A 13289-nucleotide genomic window follows, 5' to 3' on the forward strand; every position below is an offset into this window, starting at 1 on the left:
ACACTTAATGTATGTGCAGAGTATTGCAAATGGGTTATATTATGTACAAAAATATTTAATCACAGTTCAGGACAAACCCCTTTTCCTGTCATTTAGCTCTCTAGGGTATAAATATGAGACTTAAGACCTAGAAATGCCCAAAGGTCTGTGTGAGGGACACAATGTTATTTGTTCTTGACACAGAGTTTTTAAAGTACTTAACAAATTAGCATCATTAAATTTACTTCATTGGCCACCAGTAACATTGTTCCTTGGTCTTTATCAGGTGATGGATGAGAGAGACGTTTGAAAGTGTCAGGATCCAGCCCTCCAGGATTAGATTTTGGGTACCTGTTTTAGACCATTATTTCCCAGAATTCCTCCTGCTAACACCTGTCCACCATCAACAGGTTCATGTCCAGTACAGCAGCCCTTGAGTGTCACGACCGCCAGCCAGCCCAGATCAACCCACAAAAGAGCTAACCACTGCCAGCAGCAGATTGATAATAACAATCGCCGCCGTACATGTTAATTCATTATCACACGCCCTACAGGCTGCGCTATTTAAACAATCCAAACCCGCTTCCCGCTGCTCGGTATTGAGTCTTCTAGAGAGACTGTTCGTACCTCACTTGCAAAACTTCTCCCGGCTTCTGAACTACCCTTTTACCCTCGACCTTGAACCTAGCCTTCTGTTTTGGATTGTACTCCTGTCTCCGTATCTCCTGGCTTTCAAACTACTTTTCGCCTTTTGACCATGATCTCACCTGACGTTTCGGATTATACTGTACGCCTGTTTTGGATATCTACCTGCTCCTGCATCTGCATAGGATCCGCATACCTTTTCATTGGGGATTCCTTACATTGAGCTGAGTATAGAGAGAGGCTTCCTTCTCTAGCCAGGCAGTTGTCCCACAAACAAACTGTGAAAACCAGGTATATCAATAAATGCCTATTCTTTCTCTCATATGTATTAATACATATGGGTCTATGCTTATCTTCTGTGTCAATGCCGGAAGCTCATATGAAAACATTTTTCCCATTTGCAAATGAGACAGAGTATATATCAGGATTACTCATCATGCTGCCGTTTCAGGCTTAGCTGTCAGCTTACTGAATAATTAATTGAACTGTCATGACCAATTAATTGATGTGTAAGTTGTAAGACAGCTACATTGCACAGTAGTTATTTCACGTCCACATAACCAAACCTGCTCTTAATCATCATTGTTGCAACTATTATACACAGGAGTAGTGAAATGAACAACAGCAATAGAAATAACATGTTTTCTTTAACTTAAGGTGGACACACACTGTGAAAACCCTTGGCAGAGAAAGACTAGAAATCAGTTTCAAGTAATGCTCATCTCCTATTGGACACAGCAATAACTCGGGACTTATTGCTTGCATTAAAAAAAGTACAGAATTGAAGATTCAAATCACTTCCTATAAAACTATCTAGCTAGAGTGATGATTCATGATTCCTACAAAGAGTCCACTTGTAAAATCTAGTACAGTGTGCAGTACATTCATAGTACCATAAATATAGAAATAGTTTAAAAAAGGAATTGATGCTTATCATCTGAGAGCGCACATCAACAGACTCTTAATTACAATAGCTGTGACCTGTATGCATGACACCAAACACTGGAAACTGAACACAGGTTCTGTTGTGTGCACTTGTCCTACCTGTCTCACTGCCTGGGAATGATGACTGGGTATCTCTCTCTTCTCTTCTACTGTATGTTGAAAGATGCAAGGTCCCTTTGTGTCTTGTCATGTGACACTGTCGTAGCACTCCTCTGCATTAGGTCACTCTTTCACCTGTGAGAAAAAAAGTCAACACATCGGTTTTCTCAGTCCTCAGCAGAAAGAAGAACATAAAAAAGGTTACAAGTGAAAGGAGCCATTCGCACTGTCTGACCTGCTTGGTAGTTAGTAGTTAGTAGTTAATTGAATCCAGGATCTCATCCAACTGCTTCTTGACAGAAACCAGGACATTAACATGAATGACATGGCTGGGCAGCTTGTCCCATACACCCACCACCTTTTGTGTAAAGAAGTACCTCCTGTTCTCAGTTTTAAATACACTTCCACACAGTTTCCACTAGAGTCCTCTGGTAAGTGTTTCACTGTTCAATATGAAGAAATTTGCTGGGTTAACTTTGTGAATTTTGAATACTTGTATCAGGTCTCCTCATGGGCTTCTCTGTTCAAGACTAAAGAGACTCAGTTTCTTCAGCCTGTCAGCGTAGGACAGTCCCTTAATACCTGTATCAGGTTTGTACTGTATATCTAGTTTAGGTTTTTGCTACCTGAATGCCATACCTAGCACATATATATTAAACATCATCAGCTGAATTAGAACTACTAAATATTTTTAAATTTAATTTACTGTTGCAACAGTGTTTGTTAATTTCCTATCTTGGTATTATTTGCAAACTTGACTAGTTTACTTACTATATCGGAATCAAGATCATTGACATAAATTAAGAAGAGTAATAGTCCTAATACAGTTACCTGTAGATACTCCACTAACTTGCTCCAGTCTGAGTATTCCCTCCTTGTTTGTATGGTCTGTTTTCTATTCAATATTCAATTCTCAATCCAACAACTCACATTTCTCCTAATGTCTACCCCTTGTGATTTGAGCATTCATATGTATGAGGAACTTTATTAAAAGTTCTAAATCCACAGATGTTTTTCTCATTTCCATGTTTCCTATTCCCTAGGATCTTATTTCCTTATGGTTTGAAACTAGATCCTGTAGTTTAGCTCTAAAGGTGCGCCATGGACACAGCCAGCTCTGTGGAACACGATGTGAAGGCCAGTCCATCACATCTCTCTACAAAGCAGAGAGAGGCTGAACATAAATGAAATGTCTTCATTAAAGAGACATTTAAAGATAATGTTGGCATCATTGTTTTGGCTTAGATACAAAACACATCATATCTGTTTTGTTTTGGTTCCTGCTCCCTGTTGAAGTGTTACAATAAATCACAGATGTAATGTGGACTGTATCTCACACTGCACTGTTGCGAACACTTCCACTGCTGCTATTCCTATCTTACCATCACTATTGCTACTGCTTATACTGTACTTCTGCTACTGCTACTACTACTGTTAATACTACTACTCCTACTTCTACAGCTACTGGTAATGCTACTAGAAGTAGCACAACTCACAGCTCTCTAGCTACACTCGTATATGAGATCTAACTCTGCCCATTCCAGTGACTTGGAGTAGGCTGCTGGCTGGCACAGTGAGTGATCTACAAGTCTGGCTGCCTGCTTGATCAAGTCCATGTGCTATCAAGGTTGATTTGAGAGGTTTCATTATTAATGTGGTCAACTCTGTACATGCTAGGCCAGAGAGACACAGGATAGACAGGAGTGATAGTTAACTCTGTGCATGCTGAGGCATAGAGACACAAGAGAGGTAGTCAGCTCTGCACATGCTGAGCCAGAGAGAGATACACTGGAGAGACAGGAGAGATAGTCAACTCTGTGCATGCTGAGCCATAAAGACACAGGAGAGGTAGTCAGCTCTGCACATGCTGAGCCAGAGAGAGAGACATTGGAGAGACAGGAGAGATAGTCAGCTCTGCACATGCTGAGCCAGAGAGAGAGACACTGGAGAGACAGGAGAGATAGTCAACTCTGTGCATGCTGAGCCATAGAGACACAGGAGAGATAGTCAGCTCTGCACATGCTGAGCCAGAGAGAGATACACTGGAGAGACAGGAGAGATAGTCAACTCTGTGCATGCTGAGCCATAGAGACACAGGAGAGATAGTCAGCTCTGCACATGCTGAGCCAGAGAGAGAGACACTGGAGAGACAGGAGTGATAGTCAACTCTGTGCATGCTGACCCAGAGAGAGGGACACATGTTGTGTGGAATGTTTGCAGAGAGAGGATGTAGCATTGCACAGCAACTGGAAGGTGAGAATAACCATTGTGCTGTGTGCGGAAATCTCAAACTCGAATCCTTCGCTATGTGAGCAACCTCTATACGAGTTTTCATTTATACGTGATGTAGTAGTTCCTACCATTGTTTTTACTTTTACAAGCACATTTTCATGAGCTGGGCTTCAGAGATTCTTCTTTTCTTGCATCTTCTCAGATGAGGAATTTACTTTTTATGATATTTTAACTTTTTATATATACATATAACTTGTTATATACATTTTTATATTAAGTGCATGTACTGTAGTACAGGATAGTGCTTAATGTTTATGTATTTGCTAATGACTGTAATGCTATAATTACTGTACTCTAAATGAGCAGAAATGTCATTGTTTTCCTACCTGATGTTTGTGCATCAGCTCATGGCTTCAAGTGTGTTACTTGAATAATTAACCAGAAATGTTATTGTTTGAATACTCTGGTATCTTCTGTGCTGTATTAAAGTGATGTCTGGGTATTTGAGAAAGTATTTTTGAGGTCTGGAACCAATCAGAGATTATAACACAGGAATTGCCATTCTAAAAGTTTTCATTTTATGAGCTGTTTTCTGAAGGGGATGGCTTGTTCTACATACAGCCAGTACCTTCTATATTATAACACGTAAAGTTTACCTCCTGTGGCTGACAGGGCCTCTTGTTACGCCCCTGAGCTCTGGAATTTCATCCCGAAGGATATCATGGAGTTACTTACCCTGAGTGCATTAAATCTAGACTCAAAACTTTTCTTTTCATAAAGGCCTTTATTTAATCAGTGTCTATGTCTGATACATTTTCTAACGATCCTGTGTCTTCTGCTGCACTTCCGAGTTCTTGTTTTTCCTATATGTACTTATACTGTACATGTCCTTTGTAAATTGCTATTCTCGTAACTGTTTTTTACACCTGCAGTAAAAAGCTTGGAGATGTTACTTTTAAAGGTGCTATGTATATAAAGTTTATTATTATTTTTTAAAGCTGCTTTTTGTGACAAGGTGACCATGTAAAACTCACTTTGAACCTTAACAGACCCGCGCTGTGACTTCTTGCGACCCTGCAGTGCAGAGTGAGCCTTCAGGGGGTCTTGGCACAGCCCTGTTCATCTCTCCCTCTCCCGCCTCTCACCTGGCACAGATCCTCATAGCGAGGGACCAGGGAAAAATCAAGTGAAAGTAATGCAATCAGCCCGGGACGCCACCACTTTCCACACAGGTCTCCTTCAGCAGGAATTCATTACCCTGATAAAATTCCCCCTGAGATGCCACAGCCTATTATAGCACTTGCACAAGATCTTATTATCGAGCTGCTATAACAATCACTGTAATTCTAGGAGGGGGCTGAGGTCTTGTACCAATTCTTCTCACAAATTGGAATCTGTTGTGCTGCTGTGCTGCTGCCCCCTTCCCACTCCACACACACACACACACACACACACACACACACACACACACACACACACACACACACACACACACACACACACACACACACTCTCACGCGCTCCTCCATCTGCCCCACTTTGAAATGTCTGTTCTGAATTATTTCCCAGTTTTGGGCCGCTGTCAGACCAGGAGAACGGCTACAAAAGAAAGGAGATCTTCTGGCCCGTCCAGTCTGTTCAGTAGTTCGTAGCTGATTGATACAAGGATCACAGCCAGGTGGCTCTTGAAAGAAGCCGAGGTATCAGATCAGCAACATGGCATACTCCCACCACCCTTTGTGTAAAGAAGCGCCTCCTGTCCTGATTGGATCTCATCGAGCTGGACATTGAAATAAACAGCTGAAATAACAATGTTTTCTTTAAGTGCTGTGAAATGATTTAATTGAAGTTGTGCATTCATATTTTGTCTTGTTTACAGGTCTCAAGTGGACACCCAGCTAACGCAATGACATCCTGACCAAGAGCGGAGAGCCGGTGCTTTGCAGCAGCTTTCTGATTAATACGTTATTTTGGCTCCATCTAGCTGACCCACCATGCCCACTGTTACAATTAAGCCTACCTTTTATTAATCCATTAAATTTTAATGAACTTGTTAATGGATTTCTGTTGCTTGAGCTGGAGTGCATTCTTTAAATACCACAAACACTACAAAACTGGGAAGAATGTGAAAAAAGATCATGACTCAAACTAAATGTGAATTGATTAGAGACAAAAGTACAGCTGCTGTATACATTTTATATTTCATATTTTATATTTTAATTAGAGCTACAGTATATAGCAAGAGTTCACCTCTGGATTTTAATTGTGTTGCTGCTGGTGTTTGGAAATAAAGTTCTCATTGAGTGTCCAGATATGCTGGTTGAACAGTGCTGAGTGCCGGGAAAGTGTTACTGGGACATGAGCTTTGGTCTTCAGTGATGAGAATGAGACCCCAGTATAAACCTCGTCTTACTGCTTTTGGCATCTTGTGTCACCAACATGTAGCTTTCACTTCTACAAGTGAAATCCAAAATAGTGATGCAGTTATATTAGAGGGGACACTCTAATTACCTCCTTTTTTTACACAATGTTGCCATTCCAATACAACAGAATCAATAAATAAATTATCTTCAACAAAATCTGATGAATTTAGAATCTAGGATACCTATCGCATTTTCCAGAACACACAATTGCTGGGGCATCTTTAAAGAAAAACAAGTTGCTGCTGTAAATGTTGCTGGTCGACCAGTAGGTGGTGCTCTTTCCTATAGACCACACTTTCCGAACCAATTCTCCAATATTGTGACTGGGGGAACTCCGTTGCAGGAGTGAGACTTTAAAATGAGGTCTTTATTACTTGGTCATTTACAATCCCTTGGCTATACAGCTTGGCTATCTTAAGATACCCCATTAATTCAATTGTAAAGCAGTTTCTCTATCTTTCCTCTCATCTGCTAGTACAGAATGGTGCTGTGTGTCTCCAGGTGGGGCTGCTAGTACAGAATGGTGCTGTGTGTCTCCAGGTGGGGCTGCTGGATCAGAATGGTGCTGTGTGTCTCCAGGTGGGGCTGCTGGATCAGAATGGTGCTGTGTGTCTCCAGGTTGGAACGGCATCTTTTGAGGTGAATAGAATATGTTACATATGCAAGCAATTATTATTCTTTTTTTCTTTAACTGTTTAAATAGTAAGGTAATGAAGCAAGAAAGCTTTTATCTGCTTAATTAATAGTGGGATCACAGATTTCAACCTTGCCTCGCCTTTGTTAGACACCTCTAACAGGCTACTTCACAGAATTTCAAAAAGAGAGGTTAATAAGAGGGTTGAAAACCTCTGTTCTAAGTCATGAGTGAGCTACATTTATTAACATATAAATTAGCAATTAAAATGCCTACTAAATAATGCATGGTTATTTAATTTGATGTTTCGCTGCTGAGCTCATTTCAGTATGAGGGACTGGAAAGAATAAGCTGGCTGGAAATTATATATTGAAGTTAAATATATTATTTTTATTATGAAAATTCCAATTTATGTATGCCACAATATAGTACTGTATATTTATACAACACATGGGTCTGGACCCCTGTTCCTGGAGCCCCTGTCCAGTTATTCTTATAGGACACTTGTTTTTAAAGATTACCCAGCCCTGTTAGCTATTGATAAATCAAGCAAGCCATTTATCCAAATAAGAGAACTTTGGACCTTGAGGGCTGAAGAGTACTTCGTTTTTAGTCCTAACTTACAGTACATCACCTTAAAACTTACAGTTAAAACAATCACCTGTTTAATGGATCACAATATAATGTTCCAGATCTTTGAAACTGGTGATTTAACAGTGACCTGCAGACCCTTCTGGACTATCAGGGTTTTTCATCTCTGATATAATAGAGGATTGAGCTGGTGATGCTTGTAGCCTGGCTATGCCAATACAGCCTCCCTGGGGAGGAGTGGTAAGGGTTCTACAGCCCAGTGTGTGAGGATTGCTGCTGTTGAGCAAGGCGCTTTACCCAAATTACTCACTAAATGTCCTGCTGTATAAACAGATCTCCAGGTTATCTTGTATGTAGCACTTAATAAAATAAACGTTTTTTAATTTGGAATGATTGCTGATGATTTTTCCAACACTAGATCTCGTTGTCAGGACCTTGACACCTGCAGGGCCTGGTATAGTATCTCTGATTTCCTGTTGCAGTTACATAGTTGGTTTACTTATTTAATTAACTCAGAAAATTAGTTAATTCAAAGAAATCAATAACTGTGACACAGTGTTTTGAATAATTAGCTGTAAACGACCTCACAAAAAGTCCTATATACTGTCCATTATATCTAATTGTGAAATAATTGGATTAATAGATAAACTGACTGGTTAGGCTGCAGAAATGCAGCAAGGCAGTTAATCCCAGACAACCAAACTTTGAGGAAAAAAAAAAGTTGATTGAATATGCGGTCTTGTTATAATGCATTATTTGGTCATGCCTGAAATTAATTTAAATCAATATGCTTAATAGCAAAAATATTTAATCCATTATTTTAAAAAATGTTCTTTCAATGATCTGAATTGTTATGTCAGCACTTCTTAAGTTCATTTGATTTAACAGCTGTTTTTGTTGTTAGCCAGCTAACTTCACTTAGTGAACATGCAGGTGTAGCAGGGCTCACTGCTGTAGTGTCATCGCCCCCTAGAACCCAGGACTATGCAGAAATCTAGAACTGTGCTGCTGGCTGTGTTGTGTAGCAGAGTTCGCTGCTCTCTAGGAAGCTGTGCGGAATCGAGCCAGCGTGCGACCACAATCCACTCCACTCTGGGTCAGATGGAGCGTCACTCGTCACATAGGCAATGAAAGCCTCCTGCAGGCGTATTTAAAGCAGAACCCGTTTGAGATTCGAGAGAAAGAAAGTGAGATTGTTCCTCTGTTTTAAATGTCCACCCTCCGCTGAAACGCTGAGGGATGGAATACTGCACGTTGCCACTCAAACTGGAGCACAGCACGGAGCTGAAATGAGGTCTTGTGAGTAAGTGCGCCTTCACTGCAATTAGATTCTTAAAGTGCTCGGGGGAGGAAGATGTAGCTCCATTTAGGAAATGGTATGGTACTGAAGTAGAATGTGCTCTGTGGGATTATAAAGAGTAACACGAGCTGGTTAGCTCCTCTCCTGACAGAGTGATGTGCTGCTGATACAAAACGCTCTAGACTGGGTTAAGCATGCCTGGAGACTCATGGGAGTCTTGTCTGGTCAAGGCTCTATTTCACACAAAAGAGCACCAAAGCGAGTTTTGTATGAATCTCAGAGTTTGGTGAAGTGTATCTTTACTACTCCCTGCATTGTTTATTTATTTTGATTCCTGTTGCTAATTTCATACTATCTATCCATTTTCCATCCACTCCAGGGCTGTGGGGAGCCAAAGCCTATAATTCAAGGGGCGGAAGGCAGGATACACCAGGACACCAGACCATCACAGGGCACACACAGACACAAACACAGACACGCACACAGTCACACCAGGGCCAGACTCCTACATGGTGATCCTAAACACTGGAGCTCCTCCAGGCTGCTGTCTCAGTCCTAGGCTGTACTCCTTGACACCACTATTATTGGGCTGATCAACAACAACGATGAGTCTGCATACAGGAGTGAGGTGGAGCATCTTACAAGATGGTGTCTTGACCACAATCTGGCCCTGAATGTCAAAAAGACAAAATAACTCATTGTGGACCTCAGGAAACCCAGAGGGAGTCACACCCCAATCAGTATCAAGAGCACAGCAGTGGAAACTGTCCTCAACCTGCAGATCTCCACCAACTTGGCTTGGTCTCAAAACACAGTGCAGAAGGGCCTGGTCAGCTCTCCAGCCCTTCATGGCTACTTCCACCATTTCCACCTGACTTCTCTATAGCAGGACACTTCTCGGTGTCCTGCTCGTAGATTTCAAATGACAACTACGTCTTGTGAAACTTTATGAGTAATTATGAGACTGTAATGTCATTAGCACATAGTATATGGTTGTAAAGGATGATGCAAGTTATTAAACCACGTTATGTACTGTTTTTGAAGGAGTTTAAATTGAAGCAAATACTTACAGCAAAAATTATTACAGTCCCCTGCCACTAGTGTTCGGTTTAGGGGTCCAGTTCAGGGTATGATTATCTTACATTATTCCATTTAGACTTCAGAAATCCGCTTATTTCCTAAACTTTTTACTCATTACATTCGTGACTCCCAGACGTTTTATTGCATCTTCCTTAACACGGCATGCTGTGTATGGGCTGAAGACAGACAGTTTATCGGAGCTTTTATTAAGGGTGTGGACAGTTTGCCATTGATGTGTTCTAATACAAAACACACTAGGTTTTATTGCAGTGCAAGAAATGTAGAAGATATGGCTCAATGCACAGGACATCTGGAAGATCTCCTGCTGTGCTCCATCCCTGTAAAAGCACTTTGTCTGCTTGTGAAGGCAGGGAACCAGGTGTTGCTTGAGCATATAAGGAGAGAGCACTGTGCAGGAGTCTTTTTCTTTGTTCGTGTAGAAAGCCATCGATGATTTTCATTTGGTTTTGGAGTTTTCTGCCGTCTCCTGCTAGCCCTTGGTCTCCAGAGTCAGTCGCTCTGCAGGCTGAATTTTCTTTTGTTTAGTTTTTGAAGGCAATTCAAATCAGTTAAATGTTAGGACTTGTCTGGATTGCAAACCCTAATCAAAGAATCAATAATAATAAGAGAGACTGTTGTGTAATGTATGCAGGGGAATCAAACTCTCGGCCTAATTCCAAGTGAAGAGCCATGTTGGTAGACATCAAAGACCTCCTGTTTTTCTCAAGCCCTGGACAGTGAGCTTTTCATTTTCTTATAAATGTCACATTTACATGAAGAACACTTACATTCCTTGCTTTTTAATTGCTCTTATCTACTCTGTCCTAGTCTTTCATAGTTGCACAATTCCTTTATGGCTCACAACAGAGAAACATGTAGCTGCTAAAACTCTTGTAGAATGTTCTAACATTTTCTGTTTTCTCTTACATTGTTGTGTACAATCTTAGTGGTACACAAGTGTACAGTAGTACATGCAGGTTGTAGAGCCATATGATCCAAATACAGTGGGAAGACGGTGAACTACAGTGAGCTAGAAGAAGCTGCTTCTGAAGGACTCAGGTGCTCATCATGCTGACACACATTTCTTTTCCAGAGAATGTAGAGAGTCAATAAAAGAGGCTGACAAGTGTATTGTCATTTATTGTATTCTTGTTTTAGCGTTAATTCAAGGCTAATTAAAAGTGTAGGATTTAGATTAAGGAAAGTTATGTTAGATGTTCTCCAATGTAGTATAAAGATCACATTTACACTACTGTATACCTTTTTAAATTCTTATTTCTGAACTAATCAAATGAAGGCTTTCAACTAAACAGTGGAATGGTCATGAAAAACCCTTTGTATCCACCCTGAATGCACTGCCCTAGGTGCTTACTGACTCCTCTTTCTGTCCTTTATGGTTACAAGTAAGAGAAGCCATTCAATCCATCAAGCCCGTTTGGTACATTAGTTACTAGCTGACTGATACCAGGATCTCATCCTGCTGTTTGGAAAGAAACCAGAGTATCTGCTTCAACAGCATCACTGTCCCAAACCCTCACCACCATTTGCGTAAAGTCACACCTAGTGTTCTGCATTTTAAATGCACATTCACAAAAAGTGCTTGTTTAGAAAACTGATGTTTGCCTTTCATTTGAGTGGAAAGCAGAAAAGACTGAGGAGGGGGAAAAAAAGTATAGGCCACTGCCTTTGGGTGGAATCTGACACGGATATTAGTAACAAGTTCTATGTTCTTTTTGTTTGTACTAAGGATTTTGATCCTTGTGTTAAAATCTGTTCTGACAAGCTTTGGGTGTTCAGGGCATGATTGTTCCACTTTGACACATGCCTTTCACTCTATAGTGCAAAGATTTTTAAAATCTCACCCTATGAGGAATATTCTGCTCAGTGATATTAATAATAATAAACTGTAAACTCTAGGATACTGCAGGTTGACCCCTGTGGTCATTTTAACAGAAACCCAGACAAGAATGGCATGGAGACACACCATCTGGATTTATGTGTAACATTCACAAATACTCTACCCTGTATTGGTTAGAAAATGGATGGAGGATGGATGATCCCTTTTATTGTTAATACGATAATAAACATGTATACGGGTTGTTCAGACTGTCAGGTTTTCCTGCCAAAACTATTACAGAGAGTAAGAGCTCTCTCACAAAAGAATCCAAAACATTACTACCTCAAGAAGCTAAATACAGTCTATGAAAACAATAAGGTACTGTACATCTGTTATATTCCAGGCATAAAACATTTAAAATTGAATAATTTTAAAAATAGATTCATAATAGTTTAATATTTTGTAACTGAAAAAACAATTTACTTTCATTTGAAACATGTGATACTTCGGACTCTCAGTGAAGTAACTGTGAATATTCGATGTCCATAATTATGCGTACGACGCCCCCCAAAAAGGTCGCACATAATACATCTGAAGTACTAATTTTCCATTCTAAAATGGATATGCAATACAGGAAATCTAAATTCCGCACCAAGACACGGAGAGTTTTCAGTGTCCTCTATTACACACTGCATTGCATTGCGTGTAAGGCAAATTAAAATGAACCTACACCGCTGGGCTCTGGCAAATTAAATGCACATTCCGACTTCATGAAATAAAAACATCACTGAGCATCGCTAAGAGAGAAGACAGTACGGAGCTCTGCTGCCTTTCTGCGCTCGCCTACTTTACGCGTTAAAAATGCAGCGCCCCGCGTTTCCTTGCTGACAGCTCTCACCGCCTGTGAATTAAGGCATCACAGTCATTTCTCAAACAGTGAAACAAAGCGCGTCATTGCAGTTTCCACGGAAGGAATGTGCTGCCCATCATGCAAGTATTCAGAAATATACACCCAGCAGCGTTTTACCGAGTCTCCTGGGTCACTTTTTTGCATAGTTATCGCTGCAGGAGAGTTTTCTTCTTGCATGAAAATGAAACATGCAAATCGGGAACCAAGCAAAGCAGCCCCTAGTATTTCCCTTATTATTTTTCTAAGAGAACGCTGTTTTCCTTTTTAGAAAACCTCACAAGGCTCGTTTGTTTTTTTTCTCCAGCCGACGGGGCGTGTTAGGGAAGACAGTCATTCTCCTAGAGTTCAAACGGCACCAAGAAAGCGGGAGCACTGCGCTTCGCTGTCCTTTTAAAAGCTCCACGTGTTCTCCAGCGCCCCCTACGGGCGTAGTGTGGATATTGGCTAACTGCTCCCCAGCAAGATCAGGCGCTCCTGAGGCGCATTAATACAGTAAGTCATGATGTCCCAGCATTTCTCAAGAATTTTGGGTGACGGTTGTTTGACGTCATATGAAAACCAATTCAAGACTACAGAGGCAGAGAGAGTGCTATACTGTATATCTACAATACTTC

At 40.7% G+C, this 13289-nt stretch overlaps 1 protein-coding gene across 1 annotated transcript in view; it reads right to left on the reverse strand.

The window, feature by feature from the left end:
• Window positions 1–13289, reverse strand: part of LOC148675067 (leucine-rich repeat and fibronectin type-III domain-containing protein 2-like) — a 167692-nt gene that overhangs the window by 109422 nt on the left and 44981 nt on the right. Inside the window, exon 2 of the mRNA XM_088626044.1 lies at window positions 1669–1803. The gene's annotated coding sequence lies outside the window, so the exon portion shown is untranslated. The remainder of the gene's footprint in view (window positions 1–1668; window positions 1804–13289) is intronic.

This window comes from Lepisosteus platostomus, chromosome 3 (assembly GCF_059453375.1).
Source record: "Lepisosteus platostomus isolate fLepPlt1 chromosome 3, fLepPlt1.hap1, whole genome shotgun sequence".
In the NCBI taxonomy this organism is placed as follows: Eukaryota; Metazoa; Chordata; class Actinopteri; order Semionotiformes; family Lepisosteidae; genus Lepisosteus; species Lepisosteus platostomus.